The sequence below is a fragment of the Geotrypetes seraphini genome, chromosome 2 (assembly GCF_902459505.1).
Source record: "Geotrypetes seraphini chromosome 2, aGeoSer1.1, whole genome shotgun sequence".
Lineage (NCBI taxonomy): Eukaryota > Metazoa > Chordata > Amphibia > Gymnophiona > Dermophiidae > Geotrypetes > Geotrypetes seraphini.
In genome coordinates, this window is record NC_047085.1 from 406,626,699 (window position 1) to 406,640,536 (window position 13,838).

The 13,838-nt window shown below is 41.0% G+C and overlaps 1 protein-coding gene across 5 annotated transcripts in view; it reads left to right on the forward strand.

Annotated features, from left to right (window-relative positions):
* Positions 1-13,838, forward strand: part of ETV1 (ETS variant transcription factor 1) — a 167,238-nt gene that overhangs the window by 48,997 nt on the left and 104,403 nt on the right. The window lies entirely within an intron of this gene.

Here is a 13,838-nt window from a genome sequence, read left to right on the forward strand (position 1 = left end):
GGTTAAATTTTATAAACATTTTGTTAGGGATAATTCCCTGCAGCTTGTTTGCTTGTTTACGGAATTGTCAGCCATATACTTTTTGGGGGTATCTGTGCTTTGATCTGTAATGATAAACTTCTCTTATAATATTAAGGGCTTGTTTACTAAGCTACGGTAATATTTTGCAGTTTTAATGCAAAGTTTCTGTAGTTAAATTAACTGTTGGAGATGTCTGTGACAGTTTTTCATCCAGTTAGAGCAGTACCACATGTTAATTGCAGATAATGTGATGAAATTTGTTTTACCTATTGAAGTACCAAACAACGAAACCAAGAAAGTGGAGATTAGTCTGAAAGAAATCAACCCAGGGTATGCAGAATAGACATTGATAAATGAAGTCTTCAAGGAAGACTTTAATGACTTAAAATAAAGGACCCAACATGGTCCATGTTTTGACCCATGCAGGGGACCTATCTCAGGGGTCACAGCAAGAAAAAAATCATGAGCATTAACTCCACTGCTGCTAAAGAGACTAATCATATGGTTGCACACATTCAGCATTTGACCAACAGCATCAACATAATTGCTTCTGTGTAGCAGCAGTGGAGTTACTGTTTACAATTTTTTCTTGTTGTGACCCCTGAGGCAAGGTCTCTGCCGAAACATGGACAGTCGGGTCCTTTATTTTAAGCCACTAAAGAATTCCTTGAAGTCTTCATTTTTCAGTGTCTATTTTGCATGCCCTGGGTTGATTTCTTTCAGACTAATCCCCACTTTCTTGGTTTTGTTGTCTAGTCCTGTGGGGTTTGCTTGGTTTATCCATTGAGGTACACCATGTTATTTTCCATAGGGGTAGGCAATTCCGGTCCTCGAGAGCCACAGGCATGTCAGGTTTTCAGGATATCCACAATAAATATGCATGAAATAGATTTGCATCTCAAGGAGGCAGTGCATGCAAATCTATCTCATACTTATTCATTGTGGATATCCTGAAAACCTGACCTGCCTATGGCTCTAGAGGACCGGAATTGCCTACCCCTGTTCCATAGTAACAGTCAAAATACTTTAATTTCCTCTGCATTTAGTGTAAGGCATAGGTGCTCATTCTCTGCCCATTCCACATTTCCTTCTGGTTAAACTGTTAAAACAGTGGTTCTCAACCTTCCTAATGCCACGACCCTTTAATACAGTTCCTCATGTTGTGGTGACCCCCAACCATAAAATTATTTTCGTTGCTACTTCATAACTAATTTTGCTACTGTTATGAATCGTAATGTAAATATCTGATATGCATGATGTATTTTCATTGTTACAAATTGAGCATAATTAAAGTGTAGTGATTAATCACAAAAACAATATGTAATTACAGTGGAACCTTGGTTTATGAGCATAATTCGTTCCAGAAGCATGCTCATAAACCAAATTACGCGTATATCAAAGCAAGTTTCCCCATAGGAAGTAAAGGAAACTCGCTTGATTGGTTCCACCACCGGCGCTGCTCTACCCCACCACATCCCCAAAAGACCCCTCTACCCCCAAGGCCACTGGTGCGCTTTCACATCCCCCTCGCATGAACCGGCATCCCCCGCCCGCCCAAACTGAAGGCTTAACCCCAATCTGGCACCGACACGCAGCACCAACCCACGACAGGTGCCAGTGCCTGAAGATCTTGCCTCTTGCCGGACTGGGCCTTGAGCATGGCTCTCGTTCTCTCCGAGAATCTCGGAATACGCTGTATAAGGGGAGGGTGTGAAATGATTCTGCTCCAGTTTGACATCTCTGCACCATTCGATACAGTAGATCACAACCTTTTACTGGATAAATTATCTTTGTATGCTTTTTTTATGATTTAATTTCTTTATTAGTTTTATAATTTTGACAAACAAAATCAAAACATATGGAAAATTATAATGGAATTAGAAATATCATCAAATCTATATAATTCAAGAAAAGGAAAAAAAAAAATTAATTACATGATATAGTTAGTTAGTCCACAATCAATGGAGACGGTGCTGAAATAGCTGAAAATTAATAAAGAATTTATAATCAGGAAAACCAAAAGGAGGCTCTACTGCCTTGGAACATTGCTTATAAATGGTCAGAGAATCAGAATTAATTATCACTTACTATCTTGAGAAGAAATAAATTTTGATAACTGCTACGGTTCGTAAAAAACATATCTGTTCTCTTTATATTTCATTACACATTTACAGGGGTACCTCAGAACAAAGGTCGCCCCCATCTGAACCACCTTAGGTCTCAGCAAGAGAAACTGTTTCTTTCTCCTCTGTGTCGGTTGTGAAACATCTGGGTACATTCTTATAATATTAGTCACAAAGGGAACATCTTTATATTTGAAGAATATTTTCAACATCCATTCCCTATCTGATTCAATAGCAAATTGTACTAATAATTGCTGGTACCTGAGTCTCAGTTTCCGACCTCTCCAGGAAATCAGTTAAATCCAAACTATCTGCAGATAAATACTGCTGATTGGGATTTTGAGACCTAGATCTCATAGGTAAATAATATATTTTAGAGAGAGTTGGATGTGAGGAATCAGGTACTTTAAAACTTCACTTAGGTAACGCTTAAACATATCTTTTGCCGTTATGGAAAATAATTTTGGAAAATTAATAACTCGCAAATTACTTCTCCTAATGGAGTTTTCCACCATTTCTTGTTTGAAATGTAAACTTGCACTATCTTTAACCCAAGTTAGTGCTTGCGTTTCTAATGACTTTATTCTGGTGTCGTAGTCATCTGTTTTATTTTCCAATAATGTTACTCTATTCTTCAAATCCAAGTTTTCTGATAGTACCACAGTACAATTTTGGGAAAGTTGCTGTATCTGGTTCCCCAGAGTAAACTGGAGATTTGAAATAGCTTCCCAAAGTGTTTCCATGTTGAAGACTTTAGGTTTAGGTAAGGGCAAAAACTCATCCTTCGTTACCCCTGGTAAACTCAAAGTACTTGAGTTTGCTGCAGTTAATGTTGAAACAATTTTGGTCTGATCCTCTTCTCCTCGCGGCTGCTTAGCTGGAACCGCACACTCCCCCTGCTTCCGTATGGCTCCGGGAACTTCGCCCTGCTGGGCAAGCAGGAAGGCGTCCTGTATACCACTCGGCGATGGCTGCTCCTCTCCCAGCACTTCAGCTTCCGTTTTCGTCGCATCAGGGTGGGCCAGAGGACTCCGTTCCTCCGAAGAGAAGCTGACACCCTCAAAGGAGGTAAGAGGCGCCTCAGCTAGCGCTTCCCCTCCTGCCAAGGTATTGCTCTCCGGATACTCTCGCGTCCCATGGCTTTGCTGCACGAACTCGTTCATCGGGCCGACTGTAGGAAATCGCTCAACCGGTTGCCCCGGGTGCTTAGATTTTCTTTTAACCAATCCTGGTTAGGAAAAATAGAGCAAATCTGCTACAATGTTGGCGTGCTGCTAAGAACCGCCTTCTTGTCAAGCTCCGTCTCTGGCAATCGGAAGGATGCTCTATCTTTGTATGCTTTTATCGGACCAGTTATTGCTTGATTTACAGGCCTATTGAAAAATAACATAACATAGTATTTATATATCGCAAAACCTTGCAGATCCTTATGGTTAACAGTAGATTATACCAGGTACTTAAAGATGTCTCGGTCTCCAGATTTTGGAGCCCTCCATTTGGTGTCCTGCAGGGACAGAAGAAAGTGACAAAAATGGTAGGGGGTTTGTGCCAAAAGAAGTACAAGAAAAGGATAGAAGACCTCAGTATGTATACTCTGGAGGAGAGGAGGGACAGGGGTGATATGAGATAGACATTTAAATATTTGAAAGGTATTAATATAGTACCAAATCTTTTCCAGTTAAAGGAAATTGGTAGAGGACATAAATTGAGGTTGAGGGGTGGTAGACAAGAGTAATGTTTGAAAATTCTTTTTCAAAGAGAGGGTGGTGGATGCCTGGAATGCCCTCCTAAGAGAGGTGGTGGAGAGGAAAACTGTGATGAATTTTAAAACGCATGGGATGAACACAAGAGGATCGCCAATTAGAATATGAATGGGCAAACTTTCACAGTCTGAATCCCACAAAGGAGATAGTTTGGATAGGCTGGAGTTGTCTTCAATGGCAACTCCTGTAGTTGGAACCTAAGGTTAGTACCGGGTAGACTTCTAAGGTCTATGGCTCAGAAATAACAAATTAAAAAAGACATTTCAGTTTAATAATGAAATTGTAATGCATGTGATTCCAGGGCAAACTGGATGGACTATTCACGTCTTTATCTGCCATCATTTACTATGTTATTATATATATTTCTTCTAGTACCAATTGATTTGACATTGACTTGTCCTTACAGTATATTCCAATAATTAATGGTATTAATAAGATCAAGAAGTAGGCACTGACTAAATAATTAAAGATGAATACTGACAAAACCAAATGACACTTGTCAATGTGTGTTAGTGCATGGTATCATGGTAATGTCTAATCAAATATCATATGTAAGAATGAAATAAATGGGGTGGTGGGTGAGGGGGAAGACCCAATATGGCTGCCTAATGGGAGACATGGGAGAGCACAGCTCTGAACCTTCCCATTTGTTGGAAATGGTCAGGAAGCAAAAGGGGAAACAGAAAGACTTTCCCTTCGAGTCTCAAGTGAATTTCCCTTACCACCAGCTGTCCATTGCAGAGGCTTTCACCTGATCTACAATCCTGGTCCCTCCTGCACAGCTGCTAGAGGCTAGTGGCAGTGGAAGACACCAAGGTCACACTGAACCCAGAGCAGCGACAAGCACTCCTCCTGCCAGTGTCGGAAAACCCTGTTGATATTAAGCTTTAATGATCCTCATCGTATATCGGTGAGACAGTTGTGGGGGAAAGCTCTTGATGAGAGGATGTGCCTGGTTCAACTTCATGGGGAGAGGAAGGACTGGATCATTGGGGCCAGACTTCTTTACCTTCATGTACTGTTTCTGACTTTACCTTCCGTGCTTCTTTTAGAAGCACAGTTGGAATCTTTAAAGATTCCTAATCCCCTTGGCCTGACCTGAAAGGATCTCACTAGACTCTGTGGGATATTTTGTCCTCTCTGTTACTTCATTAACTAGAGTTGTGATGATTTTTGGTACCACAGTGGTTAAAAATGATTCTTTTTTTACCTTAATTGCAATCTCAAGTTCAGAAGGTAGAAGCTGAGTCTATTGAAGTACAGAAGCAACAAACTATTTTGATAAAGGATAAAATTGTGACTAATAAGCATTTGGAGAATCTGGAAAATTCTGTGCATTTTTTAAACCTTTGCTTTTTGAATTTTCCTAAACATCAGCCTTATCGTGCTGTGAACCACCTAGAACCTTTTACTGGTTTGGCGGTATACAAGAAATAAATTATTATTATTATTATTTTTTTTTTTTTCTCCTAACCAATTTTTTAAGGAATTTCTTTGAAGAGGTTTTAAGGTATACCTAAAGATGCTTTTCCATAAATTTCTAAGGTTTATTATATCTCTTAAGTCTAAATTTAGTATATGAGATGGCTAAGTCCCAGTTGGTGGATGTAGAAGGAGATATGGAGGATATCTCACAAGCAAGTTTCTTGAGAGATCTAATAACGATACAATGAAATGTGAGACTCTTAGCAACCTTTGTTTTTACTCAGGACTGTGAACATATTTTGAGACTTTATATATGTCACCGACGAAAGCTTTTCATGGGACAGAAAATTTAGATTTTTCCTGATTTGACTAAAGTTATGCAAGATCAGAGAAAGTAAATTTCTAGCAATGAAGCAGCAAATTTTGGTGCTAAATCTTTTGCTTTGATTTCTTTGTAAATGCTGTATAATGTTTTCCACTTATATGTAAGGTTTTCTTAACCTTGATCAGTATATAATCTTTTTAGAAGCAAAGAGGATTGAACACCCTGTATCAGTTAGTAATGATGTAAAGCTTGCGTTGAATTAGTTTTGTCTCTCTTAAATGGCAACAGATTATATGATTTTCTTAAGAATGGCCTAGCTTTGGACTCCTTTATTGTGGACTAATAAGCACTCTTATTTTTCCTAATTGGATTATATATTTCTCTTTAGTATATTTTACTATTGCTAAATGTGCTTTGCTAAACAAGTGCGTATTGTTTGAGTTTGCAAATTTGCAAAAAAAAGAATCAAATAAATATAAACCTAAGGCCTTCTTTTACAAAGGCGTGTTCTAAATCAACGCATGCGCTAACTGCTAATGTGTCCATAGGATAACATGCACGCGTTAGTGTTTAGCATGTGATAATATTGCGCGCTAAAAAGCATAGCGCACCTTTATAAAAGAGGGGAGTAAGTGGAGGAATCTAAGAGTAAGACTATTACAGTTTGTTTACTACTTCAGAGGGACTGAAAGCCATAGTTAGACCTAAGTAATACAGTGATTTTCATAGAGGCACAAATAATTTTCCTGACACATTCCTAAAAGCGTGTCTGACGTAAACCTGCAGTAGGGCAAAGAATTTTCTCTGTATGATTTATAGTAAGTGCCATGCTTTTTTCTCCTTATCTGTAAGAACTCTTAAATCCGAACTGTCATGCGGTCATGATGGAACAGTTTCTCATACAACTGATGATATCATAGCATTGCTTTATTGTTATTCATAAATTCAAATATATGATGATATCAGCTGTGGGACAATCCATTTCCCTTTTCTGAATGGAAGAAGGAATAAGCAGCTTGAGATAGTGGTTGTGTAGACATAAATAGAAAGAGAGAACAGGAGGGATCCTTTAAAACATTGCTTAACAATCTTTTTGTGAAATAACTTAATGATTAGTGCAGTGGGCTAAGAACCTGGGGAACTGGGTTTGATCCCCACTGCAGCTCCATGTGACTCTGGGGCAAGTCAACTAACCCTCCATTGCCCTAGGTCAGGGGTAGGCAATTCTGGTCCTCGAGAGCCGGAGCCAGGTCAGGTTTTCAGGATATCCACAATAAATATGCATGAGATAGATTTGCATCTCAAGGAGGCAGTGCATGCAAATCCACCTCGTACATATTCATTGTGGATATCCTGAAAATCTGACCTGGCTCCGGCTCTCGAGGACCAGAATTGTCTACCCCTGCCCTAGGTACAAAATAAATACATGCACATATAGATATGCCTCATTTAACGACCAAGTTTTGTTCCTACGAGTAGGTCATTAAGTGAATTGGTCAATAAATGAGGAGCCACCACTTACTGATATCCACATCCCCCCAGCCCATAAAATATCTCTTTCCTTCCCTTCCCAACCCTTGCAACATTTCTGGAGATCTGTTCAGCCGCATTGTTTTCTGTCTCTTCAAAGGCTGCCAGCAGCTCTCCTTACACACTGCTGGCAGCTGACCCAGAAGCCTTCCCTCTGATGTAAAATGTGTCATTTCCTCTGATGTGTTTTGCATCGGAGGGAAAACTTCTGAATCAGCCACTGGCAATGTGTAGGGCAGTGATTTCCAACCCTTTCCTGCTCTGGCTTGCAACATGTAGGGCAGTTGTTTACAATCCTATCCTGGAGGACCACCAGCCAGTCAGGTTTTCAGGATAGCCCTAATGAATATGCATGGGGCAGATTTGCATTCCTGTCACCGTTATTATCCTCCAGGATAGAACTGGGAATCACTGGTATAGGGAGAGCTGCTGGTGACCTTTGAAGAGACAGCGGTGTGGCTGAACAGAGAAAACAAGGCAAACTTCCACGAGAGATCTGGAAAAATTAATTCCATCCCCTGGTCAGATAGCTGGTTGTAAGTCCACATGGTTGTTAAATGGGTAAGTTGTTAAATGAGGATGATTTTGTAATATACAAACCGCTTTCACCGTATCTATAAATCAATTCCCTTCCCCTTCCCTTCTTTCCATGACTTCATGATGGCGGCCAAATAAAATTAAGTGACCTCCCCTCCTACCCCCTGCTTTGAGTTGCAGAATAATGATGTACCTATGGAGGGCCTAGCTAGGCTCTGAGCCCCAAATGCAGCTTTGGTGACCCAGTTTGGGATCACGCCATACAAATTGAGAAACTCTGCTTTTAGAATATTGTTGCTTTTTGTTCCAGAGGTTCTCTGGGACAGCCTGCATGCTGTAGTAGAAACTTTTTCTATTGACTGAGCTTTTATTTTGCTGACACTTGGTAGCTGGGTTCCAGATCTAAATTTTTCTAACTAATTAGCTTTTGGTTTTAATCACCAGCCCTGGATGAAACTGTGGAACTCTCTCAGCAGAAGCCCTTTTTGCTCTCAACCAGTTTTTTCTGGAATTTGGTCAGATTGTGGTGTTCCCCCCATTCCTCTCCCTATATAAAAGGAGGTAACCTAGACTCCTCTCTATTCCAGTTACTGTCCAGTTGCACATATTTCAATTTTAGTGAAGATTATGGAGATAATAACAGCCATTAAATTGTGAAAACATCTGAATGATTATGATCTGTTAACTGAGACTCAGTCGGGGATAAGCTGTTAGCATATCGCTGTGATGGTAATTACTGCACTGTTGCAGGAATTACAGGTGGTGCTGGACAAGGAGAATCTGGCCTTTGTGATGAAACATGAATGATTTATTAAGATTTATTTGTCACCTTTTTGAAGACATCCATCCAATGCAGTCAGTGTACAGCAAGAATAAGCCAGATATAAGCAATAGACAGTTAACAGCAGTAAAAACTATTCAAGTAATGGTACACAATGTGGCATAATATGCTACTTACTATATGAGCAAGGTCATGGCAACAATATGTGGATATTTGGGGTAGATTTTTGGCAGTGGAGGGTTTGAAGTTGGGGAAGAGTGCTGGGGTGATGGGGGATGCTTACGGGGTGGGGGGGGTCATGCTGGTTCTTTTTCTTGTTCATTCTTGTTGGGCTGCTCTAATTGATGTCTTGCTCTAATTGCTGTATTGGGGGTGCCTCTCTGTGTGTGGGGATTTGTTGTGGAATTGGATTGAGGGTTGGTTTTTTTTGTTCTGCTTATCTGCTGTTATTGGGGGGGAGGGGGGTTGGGAGTTGTTCAATCCGGGGAAGGATTAGAGTGGGTGTGCTGATGACTATGTATATTGATTTGCTGCTTGTATTGTTTGCTCTTTCTCTTTCTTCTAAATAAAGAATTACAAAAAAAATATCTTGATAGTCAGCCTGACTCTACCAGACCCGCCCAAAGGTATAAATTATCCTTCCCCTCTCTACAAGGTATTCGCTATGCAGGCAAACTAGGAAAATCCCTTCTCTTCAGAATCACAGGTCTTTGGAACGACCTTACTACCCCGCTGCAGAACCTGGGCTCCCTCCAATTATTCTGCAAGCAACTGAAAACCTGGCTTTTCACTAAAATGTAATTCTATCCCCCATTACTCTTCTCTTCTATACATAAGTTCATGTAAACCTTTTTTTTTTCCTTCTCTTCCTATATTTTAAGTTCTTGTAAACCGTGCCGAGCTCCATAACATCCGTGGAGAAGATGCGGTATATAAACTTAAGGTTTAGTTTAGTTTAGCCTAGCAAGTAATCGGAAGTGGAATATACAGACAGCTAAGATGGAGTAATATGAGTTAGCTAGAAAATGAGGGTAACAAAGTAAAATTGCACATGCTGTCAGAAAAAGTGAGTGAAATTGAATTCAGCTAGAGTAAGAGTTCTTATGGAAGAGTGGGCAAAAAAGTGGCAAATGAGCTTCAACATAGAGAAATGCAAGGTCATGCATGTAGGAAAAAAGAACCCGATGTTCAGCTACAAAATGGGGGGATCGCTGCTAGGGGTAAGTAACCTTGAAAGAGACCTGGGGGTGATGGTAGATACAACATTAAAGGCGTCGGCACAATGCCTCAAGGAAAGCAAACCAAATGCTGGGTATCATTAAGAAGGGTATCACTGCCAGGACGAAGGAAGTCATCATGCCACTGTATCGTGCAATGGTGCGCCCGCATCTGGAGTACTGTGTCCAGTACTGGTCGCCGTACCTCAAGAAGGACATGGCAGTACTTGAGGGAGTCCAGAGAAGAGCGACTAAACTGATAAAGAGTATAGAAAACTTCTTGTATGCGGACAGGTTGAAAAAGCTGGGGCTATTCTCCCTGGAAAAGCAGAGACTTAGAGGAGACATGATAGAAACCTTCAAAATCCTGAAGGGCATAGAAAAGGTAGACAGGGACAGATTCTTCACACTGTGGGGAACCACAAGTACAAGGGGGCACTCAGAGAAATTAAAAGGGGACAGGTTTAAAACAAACGCTAGGAAGTTCTTTTTTACCCAGAGGGTGGTGGACACGTGGAACGCGCTTCCGGAGGGCGGGATAGGACAGAGCACGTTACAGGGCTTCAAAGAAGGTTTGGATAGGTTCCTAGACAATAAGGGGATCGAGGGGTACATATAGGAGTTGAGGTAGGTTATAGGAATAGTCAGAGACCACAGCACAGGTGATGGACCTGGAGGGCCGCCGCGGGAGTGGACCGCTGGGCGGGATGGATCTCTGGTCTCACCCGGCGGAGGCAAATTCTTATGTTCTTATGTTCTTAAGAGTGGATAAGCAAGTTCTGCTACAATACCGGCAGTTGGTGTTGGTTTTTGTGCGTGACTAGCTAATTAATTACTTGTTCTGTTAAAGGCCTGGGAAGAGAGCCAAGCTTTTACCTGTTTTTTTAAGGAACAGATAGTCTTGCATTATTTGAATCCTTCTGGGAGTGCATTTAGAATGTGAGGGCCATTCTGAAGAAGGCTTATTGGTAGGTATCACATCACGTGACTTCCTTTGAAGGTGCAGAGAGGAAATTCCTGTTTTCTTTTAAGTACTGTATTATAGACCGTTTCCTTTAAGGACCCTGAAGATTAGACACGGAGGGCCGGATTCAACAAACGGCGCTGATATCAGCAGCCATTTAAAAAATCTATGGGTCAATCATGCACCGGCACTGTTTTGTAGAATCGCGGCATTGTGAAAGGTAGGAAATTTGGGGTACAGTTGGACTCAACACAATACTGATTCCCCAAATACAAGCAACCTTCAGGAGCTGTCTCTGTCATCTACAATGACGCCGATGGCATATTGAAAAGACAAATCTTGTTACAATGGTTCACAGGATAATAACATCAATTCTGGATTACTGTAATGTTCTCTACATTCACCTGACTACAAAGGGTTTCCACCAGCTTACATGGGCAGGGATGTTTTTGCTTGGGATGGAGGAAGGGAATGAGCACTAGCTGACATTCCCTGAGGTTGGGACGGGGTGCAGGCTTGCCATGATCGCAACAGCAAAAGTCTGCTGGTTCTGGGGAGGCTTGCAATGACGGTGAAGTGGTAATACTACTAAGAAGGAGGGTGGTAGGACATCACAAGGGAGGAATGGTAGAATATAAACCCTCGGTTTATATTCGAGTTACCATTTTTCCCCTAAAATGGGGGTGAAAAAAATGGTACCTCAGTTTATATTCAGATAGGTTTATATTCGAATATATACGTACTTTTTTAGTAGTACGGATGAATAGTTCTACACTAATTGATTAGCGCAGCTACATTGTCGCAGTAGTGGCTCGCGTGCTAATTATGTGCTAAAATAAATAGGAAAAGCAGCAAAAATGGCCTTAGTACATGGGAATGACCTGCGTAAGGACAAGCTAATATAACTTTTTACCACATTTTGATAAAAGGGCCCCTTAGGAAATAGAGGAATAGCATAGAGGTTAGTGCAGCAGGTTTTGGACATGGGGACTTGGATTCAAGTCCCACTGCAGCTTTTTGTGACCCTGAATAAGTCACTTAACCCTCCATTGCCCCAGGTACAAAAACTTAGATTGTGAGCCCACAAGGGACAAAGTAACCCTCATATCACGTGTACAACACTGCCTTTACCTAGCAGCGCTAGGAGGGGAGTGTGGCATAGTGGTTAGAGCTACAGTCTCAGCACCCTGAGGTTGTGAGTTCAAACCTGCACTACTCCTTGTAACCCTGGGCAAGTCACTTAATCCTTCACTGCCCCAGGTATATTAGATAGACTGTGAGATAGGGAAAATACTTGAGTATCTGATTTGTAACCTGTTCTGAGCTCCCTTGGGAGGATGGGCTAAAAAATCAAATAAATAAAAAGTGTTGTCCTTCAACTAACATTGCTTTATATAATTTACAGCATTTTTAAACTGCCTGCAGATAACATTGTACCTGTGTGACCTGAAAGCTAAATTTCAGTGGGCAGCTTTCCATGGAGTGTTTTAGCTTGGGAAAGTGGATGCTCTATACCAGTGTCTCTCAAACTTTCTCAAGCCGGGGCACACTAAAAGTAGTGGCCACGGCTTGAGGCACCCATAAGTGTGCAGATGTCGCAGTGATGACATCATTCATATGCATGACATCACGTCGGCGTACGCACATGTGCAGAGGCCCTATAGATGGGTCCTGAGACGCCAGTAGGGAGTGCCAGCAGGGAAGAGGGCCGGAGAGAAGGAGAGGCACTGGTGCCAGCTGATTGTCTACAGATTGCCTACAACTACTTCAAGCTAAGTACCCCCTAAGTCTAACAAATATCAACTGAGTACCCAAACCAAGACCTCCCTAGGGCCACCCAAGCTCTGCCCCAGATCCCCTTTACTAATTGTAATGCAATTTTTTCCATTCATTTTTCATATACAAACAATATACACAGCAGATATAAATTCTCAAAACTGACACATTTCAATCACTATATTGAAAATAAAATCATTTTACTTACTGGCGATCCTCTGCAGGTTGCCGTAATTAGCTTTAAAAGTGAGCCCGGGAGGCCAGGGGGAAGCCAGAGGACGCTAGAGAGAAGGGGGAAACATGCAGGCCTTTGGCGAATTGGGCAGCATTGGCACTGTACTGTGTAAGGAAGTCAGCTGGCAGGCGCCTCTCTTCCTCCTCAGTGTGCCGCGGCACACTTGGAATCTCAGAAGGCACACAGTTTGAGAAACACTGTTCTATACCTACATGCTTTGTATTTGAAGTTTGAAGCTTGTTTGCCTCTGTGAAATATTTTGAAAATTACCCTTCTTAAGCTTATATAAATTGCAAAACCATATGTGCACAAAAAATAGATGTACCTAAAGATTGTGCCTGCTTTTTTACATAGCTTGAATGCAAGTATTCCTGGGGTATAATTTGGGTAGAGGCGGGATTACTGTGTATGATTGAATGCTTAGGGGATACATTTATAGAGGCGCTTTTCCATGAATATATCATTGTATGTGCATAAAACGCCTTATGAAATTACACTTTATGTAAAAGTATTTCCTGACAAGAATGAGTGAATTTTTAGGTGACTGGTTCTGTGGTAGTGTTCAGTGGCAGATTAGAGGCACAGTTGTGATTATACATGTTCATAAAATATGCTACAACTTTGCACAGATATATTAATACTTTTTCCTGTGCACATATAAATATATGTGAGCTGCAATTTATCAGGATTTGTGCTAGAATTTTATGTGTCTTCGTAAAATTAGCTCAAATTAGGTGTCTACTTGACCTTCCCACATAAATGGCCATTTAATCTATGAGAGCAATTGTATATTTGCATCAACTTAGAAGCTGGGGCAAATGCATGTACTCTTATTAGCATTTGTGCACTACTGGAAGGGATGGAAGATATGATAGAGGTGTGTAAGATCCTGGAACAGGTAGATATAAATTGACATGGTTTGGCAGACTAGATAGGCCTCATGGTCTTTACCTACCTTCATTTTTTGTTTCTGTACTGTTTCCAATAGTACAAGGACTAGGGGATTGCAAAATTAGATGACTAATGCCCTCTTTCACAAAGGTGCGCTAAGCATTTTAGCGCACAAATAGCATGCGCTAAATCAATATGTACACTAACCGCTAACGTGTCCATAGGATAACATGCACGCGTTAGCATTTAG